The following is an 8,060-nucleotide window of genomic DNA, read 5'->3' as shown; positions in this document are numbered from 1 at the left end:
TAACTGTTAGTAAACAGTGGTATTAATGTTAGCCAGATGTTTACAAAGGGTATGACATTTTAGCGCTGTGAATGTAAATGTGCAGAAAAAACTTTCAAGAGCGCTTGTTCGACCTGGTGCACGTTGCATGACTCGCGTTCGACACTTTTACGTGCATCGCGTAAAAGAAGTTTTTCACGACGGGCACTGTGTACTTGTCTCCCTTTTCTGTTGCTACCCAAGAACCGCTCGATCCTCATGCACGAGAAAAACACCCGTCACATTACACGGCCGAGCGAAGAGTCTTATATATCGGGAAGCGGATTCCTGAATTCTCAGGTTTCACCTTGGTCTGAGTCGCGCTTCGCTGAGTCTCGTGTTCGTTGCGTGGCGTTTTCATTCCCCGTCGTCAGTCAAGCGACACTCATACGTCAGTCAAGTCACGCTGTTAAATAATATCTTTCCGAAAGCATTCTTTCGTACTGCGCGTCTCCTGATTCGACAGTCCCATACCGAAGTTCGTCAGTGTGAAAATGACAAAGGATGTCCTGTCTCATTCCGCTGTGTATCACCAACAAGCACAAACCACAATTCTGAATCCGAATTATTCAAGCCATTTCCTCGTCTTTATGCCCTCCAACGTAAGAACTATGACGGTATGAGCGCTTCATAGCTAGCGCGAGCCCTTCCAGTCAAAAGCTGAACTCCCAATACTGTTAGCACGTAATAATGGATTGTTGTTGGAGGGCACTCACCACTGACCAATCACGACCCGCTCTAACATCCTATCAGCGTTTAAGACTCCGCGCCTGATTAAATGATGCCAGTTGTAGTTTGGACAACGATGCTCAGTTTTATTCAGGAGGACAGGAAACCTCGACCAAGGCAGACCGAAACTAAGTAGACGGCCTCAACACGATGCCGACGGTTACGGCGAATACCGCGGCGGCCAGCAGCAAAGTAGGCGGCCAACGTGCTCAGTGTGCGACCTGCGGTACCCCGCGAACGCCCAGGCTCACCCAGTCAGACCCAGCAAGCGATGCAGCGGGCAAAAGCAACAGCCTCCAAACCACCAGGCCGGCATAGAAAAAAAGAACGCTGGCGACGGCGGGGGGGGGGGGGGGGGGGGGGGGGGGGGCAATTATAAAGCGGGGAAAATGTAAAGCAGTTTAACACAACGAAACAACAGATCCGTCTGGGTCTCGGCCAGCGGATAAAGCATAGATCTGGCAATAATAAATAAAAGATGTCAGAGAAGGGGCATCGGATGCGAAGGAGGGTGGAACGAGGAGGAATACGAGACAGAGAGAGGAGGAAGAGAAAGAGAGACGCGGGCAGCCGGCATGGAGCGGAGCTTCGCCGCGCGTCCGATGGGGGGAGCGGCAGGCCGCGGCCGCCGCCGCCGGCGTCGATGCGGCCAATGGAGTTGGAGTGTTCGGAGCGTGGAAATTTCCAAAGCTCGCAGATCGCGGCGGCTAAGAAAGGCGCGCTGTTCCGACCGGCGCGTCGCAAAAGCGTCCGCAGATCGCGCAAGCGCGGAACCACACGCAAGAGGGGGAGCTCTGTCGGGCGCGGAAACTCAACTTGCGCGAAGACGGCAACGCCGCTGTTCACTCACTCACTCATCCTGCGCCGGCTCCGCTGGTACACTGAGAGAGTCGAACCCGCGACGAGGGTCATCACCTGCTAACTCCACCTTTAGTGTACACCCTGCGCCAGACAGTGAGCGAGGTGTCTTGTCTGTCCTGTCTAGACCGGGACATCAGCCGTTCGCCGCCCCTGACTAGCGCCACATCGCGGCTCGAACAACAGCCGGAGAGGCAGCGTCCTCCAGCATCTTCCGCATCCAAGTCCCGGAGGGAAAAGTCACCGCCACACCAAGACGCCGGGGTGAGAAATGAGCTTTCCTCGGCCATTGGCCGAATTCATTTCGGCTTCTTTCAGCTGCTCCTCTTCCGTCCTCGCAGTGAAAGACGGCACCTACTGCGACGCGTTTTAACGCGCCCTCCAGCTCACCAGATTTAGCTTGCTGTGGTAGAAGGTTTTTTCCTTAACGTATTTGCTTGTGTTAAAGCTTTGTAAAAGGAAGCCGCTCTGCATCTCAGCTCTAAAGCTTCGTTTCCTCGCATAGCTGACAGTAGTGGTGGTTGCCGTACAAGGAAATACTGACTATAACGTCCATTTTCGACGTCATGTTTATTCCTTGTGTCTAGAAATTTGAATACACTCTTTATTCATTTCACTCTGTGACTGCGTCGAAGCAGTTCGGTGCACAACCACGGAAACGGGAGAGCACGGGGTCTCCGATACCGGGTCGCAGCTGTGCGTTTTCCAGCGCGCGTTATAAATTATGCCTAGAAAAAGAGCCGCCGTTCATTTTGAAAGGTACTGCACTAGGCTTATTTAACCGTTGAACAAATATGCACCTCCGATAAGCGGCATTCTCTCTTCTAATAAGTATGCGACAGTGACGCTCATCTCAAAGTTATTCGCATTTCGTTCACGTGTTCTGTCTCAGAAAATGAAGATATTGAGATCGCGTCAGTACTAGTAACGAAGGTGAGTGTTTAGCGGTGACAGCTGTCTGAGGGTGTGTCGATGCGGTATACGGCTTCGCACTGGCGTGATATGTCATAATAAAAAAACTCCAGTGTTCGCATGTGGGTTATGCCGGTGGGGCTGACATATAGGGGGTGTGTGGAAAAGGTAGAGGGCGCTTTCTTTAACGTGCCAACCGGAATGACGTGACCTACGTCGTCATGGAAACCAGCTCTCCATCTGCTGTAGCGGCATGCGGAATAGCGATCACTGTCATCGGGGAACAGTTAAAATTGGACGAGTTTTTCTTTAACATTGTCAGGCGTGTAAGCTCTCTCGCGGTTCTTTACTTGATACTCGCCAGATTTATACCGTATAGTACGGGATATATTTAGAGAAGGAAACGCTGAGCATCGAACTCTCATCCACTTATGTTCCAGTTCCTCTTAAATGGAGTTATCTTAACGGGAAAGCTAGCAGTGATAACACCCGTGGCACTGCCAGCTGAAAAATCTCGGATTTTTTTTTTTTTTCAATTATCGCTGTGTTCTGGGAACGCCGATCATCAGAAAAAAAAAAGAAATGTTGCGTGAGGGGCGGTAACATTTGTGCCCAGTCTAGTTCGTGCTGACTTTTTTTTTTTTTTTTACTCAAGAGCCGTGTGAATGAACCGGTGCGTGAGAAGTCCGCTCTAAAATTAGAAAACCTGGCTGCCAAAATACACATTACGTCACTGAAGACTCGTGGGATGCCACTGGCTCGTCTGTGCTTGGCTGAGCGCAATTACTGGAAATATTTTTCTCGACCGTCACTTCCGGTGATGTGGCTCCTCGCCGAATTACGTCATAGCTGTCGGGAAACGCGTCCCGTGGCACGCTGAACTCTTTCTGTCTAATCGAAAACTGTACCGCAACCTGCCTAGGTATGTATGTAAAGTTCTCAGGGGCGGGAATGCTCTCCGTCCTGAAAGAAAAAAAAATGTAGCGCAATAAATTCGTATGTTTCCACTGTTTTAACTTTTTCGAAACCTTCCATTGCGCCGTGTGCAAAAGTAATTCATATAAAACAAGCGCGTACCCAGGGAGTGGTCCGAGGGGACCAGCACCACCCCCCTCCCCCCTCCCCCGCTCTCCACTCGTCACAATTTCGTAGCAGTGCTCTTATTGAGCTTCCATTCCTCCCAAGAGTTTACCTCGGACCCGTCCCGGAATTAAGAACCCGGCTATGTGCCTGATATGGCATGAACAGTTGATCCTTCTGAAACTATTTTAAAAATTGCGAGGACACTTTGGCAACTAAAGTGCTGAGAGGCGAAAGTCGAGGACACTATTTCGTGACGACTTCCGGTGGATATAACGTCGCACCGTTTCCTGAGCTGAATAGATACCCAAATTATACATCTTTCGGGGATCTTAAGTGTTAATTACGCTTGACTACGCATTTTTCCATCTGATTTGACACAAATCCGGCGTTCTTCCCACCATTCTGTGACATTTTTTACTATGCCGTGACGACTTCCGGTGGATGTGACGTCACTCCTTTCCCGAGGCTATATCGACGTCTGCGTTATTTCGACGCAATTTTTGACATTTTTGACTCTAATTAATTAACTAATTATTCTAAAGTCATAAAACGTGGCTTCTGGATTCATTTTTTCCTCCTCTACCTGAAGCAACCATTTGTTTTCTTCTATCTTTTTTAGTTCCCGTGTTAACACGCTGCCAAAGGTGTGACACGCTCTGCTAACGGACGACAGTATGAGCCATTAGAGGCTTTCGCCTTAATACGTCTGTTCTCCATCTGCATGCTAGCAAGCATTAAGCCGCTTTGATTATTCCGAGTGGATTCCGAGACGAATTTTTGAAAAAGAAATTGCAGAACAGAGAAATGTAAAGCGAAAAAAAAATAGCTTTCTGTGGCACGTCTTAATTGAAAGCTAAAGAAAGAGGCCCTACGACATCAAGACCAGAAGTCAAAGTGTCGGTCGCGATGGGAAATCACTATTCAAATATTAGTGAGAACTCTTGAGCGACCTATAGGATATCTTGGTCACTGAAGCAGAGCAGATGTTCTGAGTATTACGTAAGAATGATGCGTCTTCATCAGCAGCATTTTAAAACTGCTTTTTGTTCTCTTCCGGGAAAGTTTGTCGCTTTGACACTAATCGTTGAGAAAGGAAACAAAACTTCGGTACATGCTCGCAGAACAAGAACGTGAAAAACTCTACAAGTTCCGCAGAAATTGTTCTTGCCCTGAGCGTACAGAAGAAAATGAACAAAAATAAACATAGATGCACTTCAGCAACGTCATTTACGTACTCTACTTATCTCTTTTTAACGAACACATTTTTGGTCGTTCAGTTTAACCATAGTCCTTCTATGAGACCAGACAGCGTCGATGTAGCGTCTGGACTTATCATCATCATTAACAGGCCTGCTACTAGAAGGACAAAGCTCTCAATTATTTCCAAGTGGCCCTGTCCTGTGCCAGCTGCAACCAACCTATTCCTGTAAATATTTGTATCGCATCTGTTACCGTACCCTGTGCCGCTCCTTGAGATATTTCCTTAATCTTGGAATCCAGTAAATAATCTTAAAAGACCATCGGTTATCCATTCATGTCCGCACCCTCTTCTTTAATTCCAGGTGGGACATTACAGGTGGTTAACAAATTTACTCAAAGGGCAGCGTCTTCGAGGCAGCAATGTGCAGTCGACAACTTCAGTTACCGTTCTGAGGTCACAGAGTAGAGAATGTCGATATCGAATATCGTAAAAAAATGTCGAATATCGATCACGTGGCACTTGCTGGCATGCCGCACAAGTACTAAGTGGGTCGATCACAATGAACACTATGGTATTAAAGTTTCGTTTCCACTCACCTCTTTTAAAACTGCATGCACCAACGAGCCCAGATTGAATTTCTGCGCTAATGAAAACGCGAAGAAGAGTTACTTATTCATGACCCACGTAAACCCAAGCCATTAATTTTTTTTCCGTAACCGTCGCACTGATCAGGGCAAGAGCACAGGCGATCACGAACATCCCGAGAAGCTTAGAGTTCGTTTTCGTCCTGAACAACACAGCTGTTGCCATGACAAGCTGCACTGGTGTCGCACAGAATGCACTCGGCTGTACGGAAAAGCTGTCGAGACGTCAGCAGTGGACAAGAGGAAAAATTAATTGAGGCGGCGTTTTTCAGGCCGTCCTTTTTTTTTTTTATCTCTCTCTCTCTCTCTGGCTCTCCCTTCCGTCGGTTTAGGAGCAGGAACGTCCGCATCAAAACAAAGGTACAAGAGGTAGAGATTTTGAACGCGCTTGTTCAGTTTGTTTGTTTGTTCAGTTTGTTTGTTTGTTTTTCTGATGCTCTGCACTGCGGACAGGGCAAATACCATAGGGCATATTCCCTCCCTCTTTTCTCCCCCATCATCTTCTCTCCTTTTTGCAGTGCGCCGTGGGGGTGAGGCCGCTCTACGTGTTATGTCCCGTCGTAATGTCCCGCGGTTCGAATCCCTCGTGGTTCGCTCAGCGAACTTTCTCTGCGGGTCATCCATCTACACTTTAAATACGAATACGCCTGTACGGGAGTAAATAGGGAGTAAACTGCCCTCTAGCGCACTCTCTTTTGCAAAACCCTTTTTACACCTTTTTTTGTTTTAGACTGCATGCAGTGCTGGGAACGTGGCAGCAGTCAAGCTGAAACCGCGGCGCGTCAATCACCGCCGCCTCATGCTTGGCTTTTCCTTTGCGCGCCCACATCTGCATTTTCCTTAAAGTAGCCGGAAAGTGGGAAAAGTGGAGCTTTTAGACAAAACGATCGACAGAAAGAGAAAACGAGTAGCAGTGGTATTCTGGAACAAAACAACCTTTGCTCAAAGCTTTCGTTTATCATCCAATTTCAAACAGACTGCTGAATTTATGACCTTATTTATTCACTAACGCAGCAAAACTACAAAACTGGGCGCTCGGTTATTTTTCGCATGAATTCATGTTGTGGTCTGAGCATGTGGCAAGATAGGAGGCTGATCATAACGTCGCCGGATATTCGATGATTCCTGACGCGCAAATTGCGTTTCACAACAAGAGCACACACGCTCCCTTCTCCCCCTCCCCACAGACACCAGCATCTTTCCTCCTGTACGCTTATCTCAAAAACTGCTCACAACTCACCCTTTCTGCCACACCTTGAACAATGGCCAAACTGCGCCCTTAACGCTTGCACTTGTCGGTCTTCTCTCGTGCGTTTCATTCACCGGGAGATGTCTTATCTTCACTGTTTTTCCGACACCACGTTATCTGGAGCTAACGACACATGTACTCACAACTCACGTGAATGGAACGCTGGCATGCTGCGGTACGACGCTTTACCTCCCACTTCTGGCATATTGAGCGGTTCAGGTGAAATTTATTACTTAGAGATTCGCAGCAATTAGCTCAGCAACAAGTTTTACTCAAAAATTAGCGGGGACACTTATGGAACTTACATGGGAGTGATGCTTAGTTTATGGTTTGGTTTATGAGGGTTTAACGTCCTAAAGCGACTCAGGTTATGAGGAACGCCATAGTGAAGGGCTCCAGAAATTTCGACCACCTGGGGTTTTTTAACGTGCACTGACATCGCACAGTACTCGGGCCTCTAGAATTTCGCCTCCATCGGAACGCGACCGCCGCGGCCGGGATCGAACCCGCGTCTTTCAGATCAGAAGCCCAGTGCCATAACCACTGAGCCATCGCGGCGGCACATGGGAGTAATGCGAAAGTATTGCAATTATATTAAAATTCTATTCCAATTATATTAGAATTATATTCAACTGATATTCCAATTCTATTCTGATTCAATTCTAATTCTATTCTATTCGTTTGTAGTTTGTGCAATTGTAAGTACTACTCCTGACTATTACTGGTTAACATTTCGGGTTTTTCCGCCTTTGATGACGTCACACCGTTACGACCAATCATGAGTTTTGTTACGCCGCCACTTTTTGAGCGACGCTGTGTTTTCGTGTCGATGAGCCATATAATATATATGTTGGAAGGCAGGAGAGCGCACGCGAGCTTCAAGGAAGGAAGGAAGGAAGGAAGGAAGGAAGGAAGGAAGGAAGAGGAAGGAAGGAAGGAAGAGGAAGGAAGGAAGAGGAAGGAAGGAAGGAAGGAAGGAAGGAAGGAAGGAAGGAAGGAAGGAAGGAAGGAAGGAAGGAAGGAAGGAAGGAAGGAAGGAAGGAAGGAAGGAAGGGAGCAAGGAAGGAAGGAAGGAAGGAATAAACAATAAACACCTATTAGATCCCGAAGTATACGAATGGACCCAGTGGTGCGGACTGGCTCGGTGTGCGATGGTGATGAGCGCCTCATGGATCACCAAGGCGGCGCTGGTCTACTGAAAACGTCCAGACTTACTTCGTCGGACTGGAAAAACGTCAATAGCTGAAAACGCTCGCATTTTCAAGGTCTTTCGATTGGCTCCATTTGGTCGTATAGCTTTCGCTTTACGCCGCTACCCTACACTCTAACCATGAATACGTCTTTATGAGACTAAAGAGAGAGTCAG

The 8,060-nt window shown here is 47.7% G+C and overlaps 1 protein-coding gene across 1 annotated transcript in view; it reads left to right on the top strand.

Moving 5' to 3' along the window:
* Window positions 1–1,439: 1,439 nt before the first annotated feature.
* LOC149358613 (sodium- and chloride-dependent GABA transporter 1-like) overlaps window positions 1,440–8,060 on the top strand; it is a 45,891-nt gene continuing 39,270 nt past the window's right edge. Inside the window, exon 1 of the mRNA XM_089570758.1 lies at window positions 1,440–1,869. The gene's annotated coding sequence lies outside the window, so the exon portion shown is untranslated. The remainder of the gene's footprint in view (window positions 1,870–8,060) is intronic.

Source organism: Amblyomma mixtum, chromosome 2 (assembly GCF_055824585.1).
Source record: "Amblyomma mixtum isolate Tamu chromosome 2, ASM5582458v1, whole genome shotgun sequence".
NCBI lineage: Eukaryota > Metazoa > Arthropoda > Arachnida > Ixodida > Ixodidae > Amblyomma > Amblyomma mixtum.
Note: the sequence above shows the minus strand (reverse complement) of the source record. Positions and strands in the feature narration are given on the sequence as shown.